At 42.0% G+C, this 15,378-nt stretch overlaps 1 protein-coding gene across 3 annotated transcripts in view; it reads right to left on the minus strand.

Moving 5' to 3' along the window:
- Positions 1 to 15,378, minus strand: part of Rab3c (RAB3C, member RAS oncogene family) — a 262,926-nt gene that overhangs the window by 158,585 nt on the left and 88,963 nt on the right. The gene's annotated exons all lie outside the window — the stretch shown is intronic.

Genomic DNA, 15,378 nt, shown 5'->3' on the forward strand with positions numbered 1-15,378 from the left:
CTGTGTCAGCAAAAGCAAATTCCCACACGCCATCACAAACGAACAAAGACTGCCCTGTTCAGATCGATCAACAGAAACAGGATGATTTATAGCTTATAAAGCAGCCATATATTAATATTTTAAATTTAAGAAGAAACGCTGGAGCTGATGATAAGGCTCAGTGGGTGAAAACACTAGACGGGCAAGCATAACTTGAGTATGATCCCCAAAACCTTTTAGAGGTGGTGAATGCAGGGATGAGAGCCTGACCTTATCAACACAGTGTATCTACAATTCTAGCTTCTGTGGCTACATGGAAGGTGAAGATAGAGTGTCCCTGGAAGGTTACAGATCAGCCAGTCTGGATGCGCAATGGTGAACAATAGACTCTGCCTCAAACAAGAAGGAAGGAAAAGGGCTGGAGAGATGGCTTAGTGGTTAAGTGCTTGCCTGTGAAGCCTAAGGACCCCGGTTCGAGGCTCGGTTCCCCAGGTCCCACGTTAGCCAGATGCACAAGGGGGCGCACGCGTCTGGAGTTTGTTTGCAGAGGCTGGAAGCCCTGGCGTGCCCATTCTCTCTCTCTCCCTCTATCTGTCTTTCTCTCTGTGTCTGTCACTCTCAAATAAATAAACAAACAAAAAAAAAAAAAAAAGAAGAAGGAAGGAAAAGCCAATACTCACTGCTGTCTCCTGGCCTTTATACACACACGGTGGCCTAACCATATCAACACACACACACACACACACACGCATACACACGCACACATGTGCAAAATGAGAAGGGGGAGGTAGAAAGAGAGAGTATTTTAAACAGAAGAAAGATAGTCTAGGGCTCACAAATTATTATTGATATGGAAATAAAACCCATGTCTAAAGCAAAATTTAAGGTTCTATATATTTTTTTCATAGTAAAGAGTTATGGAAATTACAGCATTACAAATAGACCAGATAAACTTAAATCATTTGACAATCAAGCAGCCCATAAAAATGTTTTTCCCACACTTAAATTTCACTGTCAACATGACTAATAGCATAAGAAGCTAGGAAGACCGTTTACATTCTGACTGTAATTCAAATTCACATTATCAATGCAAAAAAAAAAACAAAACTGTTCATTTAGGGCTTCAGTGCCAGATGAATGCATTTTTTTTTTTAAACCATGTAAACAGCCTCTGCTGTCTGCATGGCTTGATGGCGGAGTCCTAGAACAGAGGCACTGGTATCTACTGCTGCTTCTTTTGCAGGAAGATGGTACTTCTCCAGCTGGGTACCTCTCTGGCTGGTTTATGCCTGGCCTGAGGACCACGCTGTGCTAATAAGGTCAGGCTCTGATCCCTGCTTGCTTCCCTCTGCTCCTAGCCACAGATGACATGCCCAAGCTGCTGGGTTATCTTGTGGTATGAGTGGGGGACAGATGGGCAAAGGGGAAGGCTGCATCTGGCCAGCCCTGCCACGCTCCATGGAAAGATGAAGCGATGCTTCTTGGTACCTAAAGATGGTGAAAGCTGCTGGAGGAGGTGACCTCCCTTCTGTAGCCACGCAGTAAATTCTGATGTAGCTCAGGATTGGCTTGGAGAAACAAATGCAGTGGGATGGCCCCATTACATCTGTTTTCTGGGATATGGTAGAGGAACTATTCTGTCTGATCTCTCTCTCTCACACACATACATAAGGATATGATATATATGTGATATACATGTGAAATCAGACAGAATAGGTCTCCTTTAAAGATGTGGCTACAAACCACTGTTGATCACTCCTGCTTGATGATGAATGAACAGGAGGTGAGGATGGTTTATAAATTGCTTTACTTTCCTCAAATATCATTTCAATCATTGATATCATAAAATATCAGTGCAAATGAGATTGTGGTTAGGAACATTCAATTTACTTCAAAAGTTTCCAGGCTGAAATAGTAAAATCTATACGCTTTGAGATTTCTTTCTGTCAGAAAGGCCTACTTCAATATGAAATGCCCAAGGCCCATAAGCAACAGAGACATGAAAGATACAAGCCAATAAAAATTGGAAACTGCCATGAAAAAAGACCAAAAATAAAATAAAATAATGACAGAGATAGATTGTGAGTTTTTCACCAAGCTGCTTTTATTTATTTATTATTAGGAAGGGGAGAAAGAGAGAGAGAGAGAATGGGTGCACCAGAGCCTCTAACCACTGCAAATGAACTCTGTACGCAACCGCTTTGTACATCTGGCTTTATGTGGGTACTGGGGAGGAATCAAACTGGATCATTACACTTAGATCACCCAGAAGTGTTGACACGTGATAATTTGTATTTGTAGTTAAAAAAAAAATCCCAAATGTCACAGAAAAATCAACATCCCAAGAGTTAGGAAACCCCAATTTATAGCAGAAGCATGATGATCATGATCTAATACCTCCTGGGATGAAAATCATTGCAAGTTTACATACAGTGAGGTGGCCTGAGCAATGTAGTGCCAAGGGCAGTGGGATCACCCCACCTCAGGAAGACAAGTGTCTTCATCCCTAATGACAATGATAGGTAACTTCCAATTTGCCCCATTTCCAGACACAAGGTGAATTCATTGAGGAGTCACAGGGCCGCTTTCCTTAGGGAAGAAGAAATGAAGAAAAGACTTTGGGGATGCTGGGAATAATGTTGCCTTAGGAATAAGTCATTCTATTGATAGAATAATACTTCAAATGCTAAATTTGAGGTCATCCAACTCTATTCCATAAATCTAGCAACAATAAACATGTGCTCCCCTCCAAAAGACACCTTCTCTTAGCTTCATTTAAGTTCATTAAAATGTGAGATTTGCAAAGACTCAGATTCTGAACTCAAGGTAACCCTTCCTTCCTTAAAAAGAATTCAAATTTCAAGGCAGAAAATGACAAACATTTTAATAGTTCATGAAAAGAAGCTAACTCTTCGTGGATTTTGATGATTCTAGCTAACACTGACATTACAAAAATTTCACATCATAAGCCAAAATATTGTTTGTACCTGAGAGGATATGTCCCTGTAATTGTGGCAATGAAACTGTAATGTGTATAGTTACTCTGGTTGTTATTTCTTCTAAAAGTACATTGACAGCCAAGATTTTATAAAGAGGTACTTTTTATCATTTTGTGTAATGTCTAATGTGACGTCACAAAGGACCAAATAGGTCAAAACACATTATCAAAGATCCAGAAATCAAGCAGTTTAGTCACTGTAAAAAAAAAATAATAATAATAATTAGGGGCTGGAGAGATGGCTTAGCGGTTAAGGCGCTTGCCTGGAAAGCCAAAGGATCCTGGTTCTATTCCCCAGGACCCACTTAAGCCAAATGCACAAGGAAGCACATGCGTCTGAAGTTGTTTGCAGTGGTTGGAGGCCTTGTCAAGGCCATTCTCTCTCTCACTCAACCTGCCTATCTCTGTATCTCTCAAATAAATAAATAAAAATAAACTAGAGTGAGACTCTACCTTGAAAAACCAAAAAAAAAAAAAATTAAATAAAAATAAAATATTTTTCTAAAAATATTTTTATTTGTATTATTATCTACACTGCTTTAGTGAGAGTGATTTTGAATATCACATTGCACTGCAACCAACTTTATCTCGTATGAAATTATGTCACAGGAGATTCACACGGTTCGCAAGTAGCTGAACGTTCCCTCTAATTTGGTAATTTTGTCTTCCTGTTGTAGCAATTCACAGTGGACACAGGGCCTGGCAGATAGCTGAGCAGTTAAGGCGCTTACCTGCAAAGCCAGAGGACCACCTGGGTTTGATTCCTCAGATCCCATGTTAAGCCCGATGCACAAGGGGGCAAATGTGCCTGGAGTATGTTTGCAGCAGCTGGAAGCCCTGGCATGCGCATTCACATTCTCTCTATCTGCCTCTTCCTGTCTGTCACTCTCTCATAAATAAACAAATAAAATATTTTAAAAAACAGTGAGCACAACTCTGTCTCCAAACTCACCCATGCTGGGGTGAAGTAACAGAGCCTGCGCTCCTCATTCAAAGGGATCTAAATATCCACTCAAGGGATGCATAAGGCTCACAGCAAAGCAAGAGGTAATGCCGGCTCTCCCTCGTAAGAACTTTGAAAATACGGCAACTATAATGATACCAGCAAAGGAAAAGACATTTTACTGGTTCACCGTATTTTTAATGACTTTTAAAAATATTTATTTATTTTTATTAATTTATTTGACAGAGAGAGGGGGAGGGAGAGAATGGGCGCACTAGGGCTTCCAGCCACTGCAGATGAACTCCAGACATGTGTGTCCCCTTGTGCATGTGGCTAAGGTGGGTCCTGGGGAATCGAACCTGGGTCCTTGGGCTTTGTAGGCAAATGCCTTAACTGCTAAGCCATCCCTCCAGCCCTTTTTAATGATTTTTTAATGGCTACAGTTCTGTCATGAAAAAAAAAAAACAAAAAACACGAGGCTGGGGAGATGGCTTGGCCGTTAAAGGTGCTTGCCTACAAAGCTAAAGAACCCCAGGACCCACGTAAGCCAGATGCACAAAGTGACACATGCATCTGGAGTTTGTTTCCAGTGGCTGGAGGCCCTGGCATGCCCATTCTCTGTCTGTGTCTATCTCTCAAATAAATAAATAAAACTATTTTTTAAATAATAAAAACAGAAAAAACATCTCAACACCAAACACGCAGGAGAGAGAGCTCAATTAATATCATTTTTCTGTATCTTTTACTACAAAGTTCTCAGTGTCTGTAAAAATTCTGTATTTGAGATTTTTATTTCAACTATTTGGATTACTTTTCACTTCCTTAAATAAGAATTCCTTCCTCTCCAACCAGTAAGTAAAGCTATCTAGGCAGTTTATTCTTTCAAATTAACTTTAACTCGGAGGTCTTGCTACTTCCTCTTATCTCCATATACCAGCAGGCAAACTCAAGCAAGATAGGCCAAAATTGCATGCAAACCCCACACCATCTGCAGTTAACAAAAGAGACCCCATGGCTCGGCTGCTTCCATAATTACCATAAAGCCAGGCGCATTTCTCTTTAAACACCACAATGTGCTTTGATAGTGTGGATGAGCTCAAGAATTGTCTTCGAACAGCAAAGAAGCAAGGATTAAAATCGCCTTTGCTGTGAGGATACAGTGGCTGGAAGAGGCTGGCTGTGTAATACATGAGGCAGAGCTGGTCCAGTCTGCAAGAGAGGAGGGGAAGGCTTTCATCTTGCTGTTAGGGAGCCTCTGGGGGCAAAAGTGTTAACTCTTCCACAGGGGCTGTGTGACTTGGGAGTGGGGACTCAGTGCGTAGCCATGACTGGGTCATACATGCCTAAGGTCTCTTTCACTTCTAGGGAGTCATTAGCATTGATAATGTTCAAAAGGAATTGATCTCCAGGGAGAATTTACATTTACATTACATGGTCCCTAAAGAGCCATTTAGATGCTTTTTTGGGGGGGAGGGGTAGGGGAGGGATTTTCATGGTAGGGTCTTGCTTTAGCTCAAGCTGACCTGAAATTCACTACATAGTCTTGGGCTGGCTTTGAACTCACAGCCATGGTCTTACCTCTGCCTCTTGAGTACTGGGATTAAAGGCGTGTGCCACTGTGCCTGGCTGCACTCATTTTTTCTTTGATTTGACAGAGAAAGAGGGAGAGAGAAAGAGAGAGGGAGAGAGAGGCAGAGAATGGGTATGCCAGGGTCTCCAGCCACTGCAAACGAACTCCAGATGCGTGCGCCCCCTTGTGCATCAGACTAACGTGGGTCCTGGGGAATCGAACCTGGGTCTTTTGTCTTTGCAGGCAAACGCCTTTGCAGCTAGGCCATCCCTCCAGCCCTGCACTCATTTTTCAAAGGCTTTACAATTTCCAGTGCGGCGATTCTCAAACTTTATTGTGGCAAAATGTGTTGGACGTGGCAAAACTTGTTACAAAGGATCCCCACTGTAGGCTAACAGCAGAAGCAGGCGTGGCCCTGGGTATGTGCACTTTCCGCAGCCCCCCCCAAAGCACCGCTGCAGATGCAACACAGGCCTTGCCTGGGCTGAAACAATGGCAGGAGGGCAGGACACAGCTTCTCTCAATGCAAGACTCACTTCTGGAAAAGTGCCTCAACGGGATATTAAGTCGCAGTGATGAGTCCAAGTAAAAAAATCTTCTTTGCTCAGAAATATGATTACAGATATCTGATCTTATTCATGGGGAATGACCAGATTTGGATAGTACAATCCTTGGGCGATCATTTTCTTTCTTTATTAAAAGTTATCTCGGGGCTGGAGAGACGGCTTAGCAGTTTAGGTGCTTGCCTGCAAAGCCAAAGGACCTAGGTTCAATTCCCCAGCATCCATGTAAGCCAGATGCACAAGGAGGCGCATGCATTTGGAGTTTGCTTGGCCCTGGTGTGCCCATTCTTTATTTACCTCTTTCTCTGCTTCTCTCTCTCTCTCTCTCATAAATAAATAAAAATATTTTAAGAAACCAAAAAATAAAGTTATTTTATAGGCTGTCACTTTTGGTTACTACATGTCTACTAAGACAGTTTGTAGATTGCTCTGGAATGATTGTCCATCAAAAATTTCTGGCTGATAACCCTTATCATGCTCCAGATCAATGTCAAATCTGTTCCTAGTTAAGTTACCAAGTTCTATAGTATGAACTCACTTTCGTCAAAGTAAAAAGAACTAGTTACTAAACATGTCCTAGCAGCCATTTCTGGAGGATTTGCTCATGGGAAAATTTAGTGTTCTGTTTATTCTTGCATGTTTTCATTTCTTTTACAAAGGCTGTTGTGTCCACTATGAGCATCTCTTTAGAAATTAAAAAAAAAAGCGAGGGAAGGAAAGTGGAGATGAAAGAAAGAGAAGAAAGAGAAGGAGATGGGAAAGATGGATGAGTGTGGAGTGTGCTGTGCTGAGAGCGAGAGAGACAGATAAGAGTGAAGAAATGAGTGACGAGACAGACAGATAAGAGTGAAGAAATGAGTGACGTAAAAAGAGATAGAAGGAGAGAAAGGAAAGAAAGAAGAGGTAAAGAGATATTGAAATCATGCAGAGAGGAAGGGAGAGAGGACGGAGAGCAGGGAAGGAGAACGGCAAAGCGGGGAGGCTCAGGGTAGAGAACACGGGCTTCAGCAAGAGCCCCAGGAGAGTCATCCATCTCATCTAGGTTAGACCCAGCAGTTGGCCTAACTGCAGCTCCCTGAATGCCTAATGGACACCGGAGAGGTGACCTCAAGGAGGCAATGCTTACGAGTCGGCTTTTGCCAGCAGGTGAGCGTATGAAAGATTTGCAGGATCAACAGATAAGGTGGACCAGCCACGGGATGAAACCGAGCATCTGGGATCCATCTGCAGTTTGCTTGGACACTCCGAGCTCAACCTTTCCAACCTGTCACCTTGAAACTGCCGTGCCCGGTGATCTCATGTGTCGTGGGATCTCAGCAAGGTCACCAGGAGCATTTTGAAAGTCAAGAAGATGGAACAGGAAACCTCTAAGTGTATCACATGCTGTAATACGTAGTATTTTGTGAAGGTTTGAATATATGTGTGTGGGGATGCGTGTCTGCATGCACCCGTGTGTGTGCACACATGTGTAAAATCTGATTCGTGATGTGAAAATGTGTGTTCTATTGTGGGTTGTAGTCAGAAAACGTTTGAAGCTACTGCTGAGGCCAGGAAAGCCACGAGTGCCCCCAGGGGTCACTATAGCTGGGTGACAGGCAAGGGTGGATCTGCCAAGGGTCTATTATCTTGCAACCCCCAAACCTGTGAATGCACTGCCTGGCCAGAGGGACTTTCTTTTGCCAGTGTGATTTAACTCAGGGTCTCTCGATGGGGATTGCTTTGGGTTATAGAGGGATTTCTGCTCATCGGAATACTGCTTAAAAGGGAAAGAGGAAGGCAAGAGAATCAGATGTGGCAATAAAACCCGAAGACGGGGAAGGGCGCATCTGAGGGTACTATGATCATGGCTTTGAGGAGGGAAGAGCTCAGGAAAGCTAGAGAGGAGTGGTGAGCTCTGAACATAAGGGCAAGTAAGAAAATAGGCAATGACTTCTCTCCTCTCCAGACTCCAGAATGAACACAGGCTGGTAGACTCATTACTTGGATTTCTGACCTCCAAGGCTGTAGGATGGTAATGTTGAGTGACTTAAAGCCACCAACTCTGCACTTACTTTTGTTACAGGAGAATGAAACTGAGACAAATTCCGTAAGAATGGATTCTCTGTAGGGAACCTAGACTCTAAAAAGTAATTTTAAGAAGGAGGCAACTGCAATATCCTGGGAGAGATGTTTCATGAGCCAAAATGTGGCCACAGAGACTCTGAAGGCATTCTGAGATAAAAATGAGAACACACAAAAACAAGCAGACAGACAGACTCCATGGAAGGTGCTTTTCTTTAACTGCTTGAAGACCTATCCATACAGTAGCAATCAACATCCAGGGTTTTGCCAGGCCCACCAAAACCCTGGTGACAAAAATGTGAAATGTGTACTATATTGAGCTGATGTTTTTGGCTAACCATTAACAAACAGAAATGTCCATTTAAAAAAACAGACCATACACACACATACACGTTGTGATTTGGACCCAGGCTTTTTTTTATCTTTTAGAAATATTTTATTTATTTATTTGACAGAGAAAGATGGAGAGGGGGAGAGAGAGAGAGAGAGAGAGAGAGAGAGAGGGAGAGAGAGAGAGAGAGAGAGAGAATGGACATGCCAGGGCCTTCAGCCACTCAAATAAATTCCAGATGCGTGCGCCCCCTTGCGCATCTGGCTAATGTGGGTCCTAGGGAATTGAACCTGGGTCCTTTGGCTTTGCAGGCAAACACCTTAACTGCTAAACCATCCCTCCAGCTTGGATCCAGGTTTCTTATAACCTTGGGGATATAAATTAGAACCCTGGTGAGGATACTTAAGTTCAAATGCATACAGAGGACCTTGATTGGTTGCTGGGTCAGGAAGAATGCAGACTCACAATGGGCTCATGGGAAAAGGAGAGAAAAATTCCTAGAATAATAAGAGCAACTAGGTGGTTACACCTTATGTTTAATATCCAAATGAAATCTCGTTCCTGGTCAAAGATGTCCTTATGTGAATTTCTCATTCATTTATAAATGAGATCAATCTACTGTTTTTTTTCCTAAACCTGAGTTTTCTTTTCAGCACAAATATATTCTGCTTAATAGTATATCAGCTCATGGGTTTTGTTTTCTTTTTTGAGTAGAGTCTTACACTTCCCCAGGCTGATGTGGAATTCACTCCGTAGTCTCAGCCTGGCCTTGAACTCACAGCGATCCTCCTACCTCTGCTTTCTGAGCGCTGGGATTAAAGGCGTGCACCACCATACCTAGCTCTCATAGGTTTTTGACAAACACATTATCTAAACATTTTAAGACACATTTAATATTATATTTTCGAACACTTATAAAATAATACAGCAGGAAGACAAGTATCTATATTTGGAGATATTTTTAAGTTATACACTCACTTCATAATACATTCAGCTTCTATTGCTACATTAAACACATATTGGGTTTTAAAACATCCAACGATTTGGAGCTATCTGTATGGCGATCACAGGTGAGTCTATTACATGGGAATTGTGAAGCATGCTTATTTGCTCGTGGGTGTTCTGACCTTGAGGGGACAATGTATTGCTTTGTTGCTTTCGCTGAAGTCTAGACTGTAAACCCTAATCCCAAATATGCCTTGAGTCAATGAATCCTAGAACCTGATTGCATTTGGTAAACAAGAGTGGGATGACTCCCTTGTCACTGATGAGCAAAAGGATAAGTTCTTCACACTGGTCACATCACAAAATGAGATTTAGGTGATGAATTTTGTTTTACTTAAAAACATGTATTTTTGCCAGGCATGGTGGCACACGCCTTTAATCCCAGCACTCGGGAGGTGGAGGTAGGAGGATTGTCATGACTTCGAGGCCACCCAGAGACTCCATAGTGAATTCCAAGTCAGGCTGGGCCACAGTGAGGCCCTACCTTGAAAAACAAAAACAAAAACAAAACAAAACAAAATTTATTTATTTATATGTGAGCAGAAAGAGGTAGAGAAAAGAGAGTTAGACAGAGAGAATGGGCATGTCAGGGCCTCTAGCCGCTGCAAAGGCACTCCATATACATGTGCCACCTTGGGCATGTGGCTTTACATGCGTATGGGGAATTGAACCCGGGTCATTAGGCTTTGCTGGCAATTGCCTTAACTGCTGAGCCATCTGTTCGGCCCTAGCTGATGCATTTTAATGACATCACAGGTGAATAGAAAATGGGTGAAGTCCAAAAGCATGTTATGCAAGAAGATCCATGAGCTGAGGAGAGAAATGCCAGCTTGCTGTGCACTCGCCTGGGTCTAGGTACAAGGCACAGTACAGGAGGCAGAGTCTTGCTCCTGCGTACCCCGAGCTGCCGGTGACATGGACGCTGCTTGAGAAGATGTTGTGAAACCAGGATTCTCCCTTCCGATTGATTTCCCGGGGGTCTGCTGTGTCAGTAATCCCCCCACACTCCCCTCGCAGCCAGGTCGTTCAGTCAGCGTGTGAAGAGACTGTGAAGGGGTCGCTCATTTCCCCCACACAAGCGTCAGTGCTGAGAGAGGGAAATCGATCCTCCCTCGCTCCTTTCCCTAGCATTCCATTCCCATGGGTGTTACCACGATTCAGCCAGCCAAAATGAAGCAGATCCCAGCACAAGACATGATCTTTCTTTGTTCCTCAGTTCACTTAGAGGCCTCTTTTGGGTTTTTTGAGGTAGCGTCTCACTCTGGTCCAGGCTGACCTGGAACTCACTATGCAGTCTCAGGGTGGCCTTGAACTCACAGCGATCTACCTACCTCTGCCTCCTGAGTGCTGGGATTAAAGGCGTGCGCCACCACACTGGCTCCACTTAGAGACCTCGTAAGAGACAATATATAGGCAGTCCTTCAAAGGTGAGATAGGTGATTTTTTTTAAAAACTGCAAGTGGTACAAATGTCCTCAGTTTGTAGGTATTTGTAACAAACATAGATCTATTTTATATTTAAACACTAAATAAATGGCATAAGAAAAATCTCATTTAGGGCTGGAGAGATGGCTCCATGGGTTAAGGCATGTGCTGACAAAAGACAAAGGACCCAGGGTCAATTCCTTAGTGCCCACGTGAAGCCCAGGGGGCACATGCATCTGGAGTTCATTTGCAGTGGCTAGAGGCCCTGGCACACCCATTTTCTTTCTCTATCTGCCTCTCTCTCTCTCAAATAAATAGATGAAATTATTAAAAATCTTTCACCATATTATAGCCTGATGGAATTGTGGTAGGTCATAATTGAGGGGCCTCCAATAAATTATAATCCTGTATTTACACCTTCCTATTGTTCATTGCTCAAGGCTAAGTGTATAATATAATTTCACTCCAAGTGCAATAATCTGTACTTCTTTTCCATAATCAAACATCTATTTACTAAATGTATCTTGAGCAACATTACCTCTTGGGGTGCCTTCTAAGCTAACATTACAAAATACATATCTATGCAACTGAAATATCTAAGGAGTTATAGGATGCCACTCCAAAGTTGCATAAATGTTAGGTATTTGTTGCTCAAATTACCTTCAACATACTTGTTGTGAAATATGTTGGAATTAGGAAGCAAAATAAGGCATCCATACCAAGTCAGCCTGGGATAGAGTGAGACCCAACTTGGAAAAAAAAAAAGAAAGGAAGAAAAGGAAAAAAAGAAAATAAAAACAGTATTATCATGACATATGACATAAGAGACAGTGAGACTCATCCTTGAGCTCAGACCCTGGAGACTGACTGACTGACTGACTGACTTAAATTTCAATCTCACCTGATGTGTGTGTGTGTGTGTGTGTGTGTGTGTTGCCTAAGGAAAGCTACTTCTGTCATATAGGCTGAAGTTACTCATTTGTGGAAAACGGGAACAAAAATGACATCAGATTTCATGGAACTCATGTGGGGGTTAAAACAGGACTGACTATACAGCATGATCACCTTAATGGCTAGCCTACATGAACGATAATAAATGTCTGCTATGTCTGTTCTCCAAGGTTGAGGATGTATACCCACATCACCAGTGATTGGTAACAAATTACTCAAGGACAAATTATAAAAGAAAATCTCTTATCAGACACTCTCTGCTTCACTGGAATCATGAATGAATGCATCAACAGATCATTTCTGCTGACTCTTCAGCTCTGTTTGGTTATCATCATTAATAACAAAAGATGCTCAGCGCATTCATAGAGCTCAGTCCCTAATAAATTCATGCCCACAGATTCAAAGGCCAAGGAAATTTTGATAAAAAATAAACAAGGTAGCTGGGCGTCATGGCGCACGCCTTTAATCCCAGCATTTGGGAGGCAGAGGTAGGAGGATCAAGGTGAGTTCGAGGCCACCCTGAGACTCCATAGTGAATTCCAGGTCAGCCTGGTCTAACGTGAGACCCTACCTCAAAAATAAATAAATGAATAAATAAAATAAACAAGGTAAGTAAAATGGAATGCAAAGTGATAAATAGCAAGTTTAATGATTTGTTTATTGAATAATTGACCCTAAAACAGTAGGATTGACACCCTCACGGGAGCTGAGGAGTAAACCTTATGAGTAGAATGTCACAACAGTTAAGGGCTTATAGTTTAGGAGCATAAAAAAAGTTGTTCTTAAATAAAAACTAGAATGGTCAGGCATTGTGACGCACGCCTTTAATCCCAGCACTCGGGAGGCAGAGGTAGGAGGATTGCTGTGAGTTCGAGGCCACCCTGAGACTACATAGTTAATTCCAGGTCAGCCTGGACCAGAGTGAGATCCTACCATGAAAAACCAAAAAATAAAATAAAATAAGAACAAAACTTCAAAAACAATCTGGTAAGCCCGTGTGTAGGCATCTGAAAGCAGAAAGTCTTTTTCAAAGACTGAAACAACTGCAGACTCTTCCTGATGTATCCTGGGTCTTTGGATACTACATTAAAGTGTAAAACAGGGTCCTAGGGTTGATCCAGGGCACACACAGCGACTCCAGCGATAGGCCATAAATCTCTAGTGATATTCACATAAAGAACTTTCAGCCAGCCACTTAGAGCTATGGGGACCATTTCATGTTTGCAAGAGAAGTGAATTGAAAAGTATTCACAAAGTTGGCTGCACTTTTAGGAGATTCCTTCTTTATAGAAGGTTTAGAGACAAGAGTGAGAATGCCCATCTCCATGGTTATAGCCAGAGAACTCTAGGTTCTACCAAACAACAAATAAATTTTTTTAAAAATCCTCAATAATATTAGCCTCAAGAAAATAGAGTTTTGGAGCCAGGCATGGTGGCGCACGCCTTTAATCCCAGCACTTGGGAGGCAGAGGTAGGAGGATCGCCGAGAGTTCGAGGCCATCCTGAGACTACATAGTGAATTCCAGGTCAGCCTGAGCCAGAGTGAGACCCTGCCGCGAAAAACCAAAAAAAAAAAAAAAAAAAAAAAAAGAAAATAGAGTTTTGGCATTTCCGTGGCAACAAGCATCCTATTCTTTCTAAAGCACTGACCAGAATTAGAGTAAATTGAATAATCAGAATAAAACAATGTCTTAACCAATGTCAAAGACGGGTGAAAGGTGAGGAATTGTTGAATAAATTCAGATCACAAACCAAAATCACATTATAGCAACATATGTCTAGACTTAGATCACAAGTGTTTCTCATGGTAAAATCGAGAGCACTCAACAATAGAAGGAGAAATATCACATGGTGACTGGAAAGAACTTAATGACCAACTACATCCTGTCTTTGGTATATTCTGAGCCCATCTCATGTGCAGCAACAATTGCACTAAAATCTGGGTTAAGCTATTAACAGTACATATCACTGGTACCAATAACATACCTTCTCACTAGCTAGATAAGATTCTCTTATTTTATGTTCTATTTATCAGCGTATGTCACATTAATATGAACCTAGATTTTTTATGTGAGGTTTGATAACATTCATAAATTTTTTTTTGAGGGGCAGTTTCAAGGCAGGGTCTCATTCTAGCCCAAGCTGACCTGAAACTATGTAACTCTAAGTGGCCTTGAGCTCACAGCAATCTTCCTACTTCAGCCACCCGAGTTCTGGGACTCAAGGTGTGGTGCACCATGCCAGGCTGTGACATCCATCATTGATATTTCCTGAACGCATGAAAAATGCTAATTGCCACACAAAACATCTTACTAACTAGAATGATCACTGGGATTTATGGACTTGCAATTACTTTTGTTGTTGTTCATTGTTCTTTTTACTTTGGGATCAGTTAACTTCATTTTTATCATGAGTCTAGCCAGCTCATATCTGAAAAGACACAGTGACAAAGAAAAAAAAAGAAAAAACTTAAATGAAACTGCCTTCCAGCAGTCTATCAGCCACTCACTCTACAAAATAAAAAAAAAAAAAAGAACTTAATATAAAGCCAATCCTGGCATGGCTCCCTTGCTTGTAAAACTTGGAATGAAACATGATTTGAAGAGTGAATTCACATTTTGAGAAGACGGTGGGTTATTTTGGTTTCTAGTGGGTGGACAGAATGAACCCCAAGCATATCCAGAAGTTCATGAAGGCTGACAAGACGATCCTCTGCCCCACTAACGACTAACATAACCAGAGATGACGAGAATGTCGTTATCATTCATCAGGGAGCTGGAGGTCAAGTTGTTATTGACAGTAAAAGGCATTGGTCTCTTGGTCCTCAAGCTAAGATTTAAAAGTGAAGGTTTATTTACTTATTTACTTAAGTCTATTTTGAAGATTACTGGATCTTCATCAAAATTAGTAGTGCTGGGCTGGAGAGATGGCTTAGTGGTTAAGCACTTGCCTGTGAAGCCAAAGGACCCCGGTTCGAGGCTCGGTTCCCTAGGTCCCACGTTAGCCAGATGCACAAGGGGGCGCACGCGTCTGGAGTTCGTTAGCAGAGGCTGGAAGCCCTGGAGCGCCCATTCTCTCTCTCTCCCTCTATCTGTCTTTCTCTCTGTGTCTGTCGCTCTCAAATAAATAAATAATTAAAACAAATTTTGAAAAATAAATTAGTAGTGCTGTTGAAAATATCTTCTTAGGGCTGGCGAAATAGCTTAGCAGTTAGAGCATTTGCCTGTGAAGCCAAAGGACCCTGGTTCAATTCCCAACCAACGTAAGCCAGATGCACAAGGGGCACACACATCTGGAGTTTGTTTGCAGTGGCTGAAGGCCCTGGTGTGCCCATTCTCTCTTTCTCTTAATCTGCCTCTTTATCTCTCTCTCTCAAATAAATAAATAAGCTAATTTTTTAAAAAAGAAAACACATTCTTAAATAGACTGAAGTTTCTTTCCTCCTATTGACCATGTTAGTGGTCACTGAGCTGGACAATTAGATGGGCCAAGAGCTCTCAACTATTTATAAATTTATTTCAAGGTCAAAAGCATTCATGAGTCTTTTCACCTC

The sequence above is a fragment of the Jaculus jaculus genome, chromosome 20, assembly GCF_020740685.1.
Source record: "Jaculus jaculus isolate mJacJac1 chromosome 20, mJacJac1.mat.Y.cur, whole genome shotgun sequence".
Lineage (NCBI taxonomy): Eukaryota > Metazoa > Chordata > Mammalia > Rodentia > Dipodidae > Jaculus > Jaculus jaculus.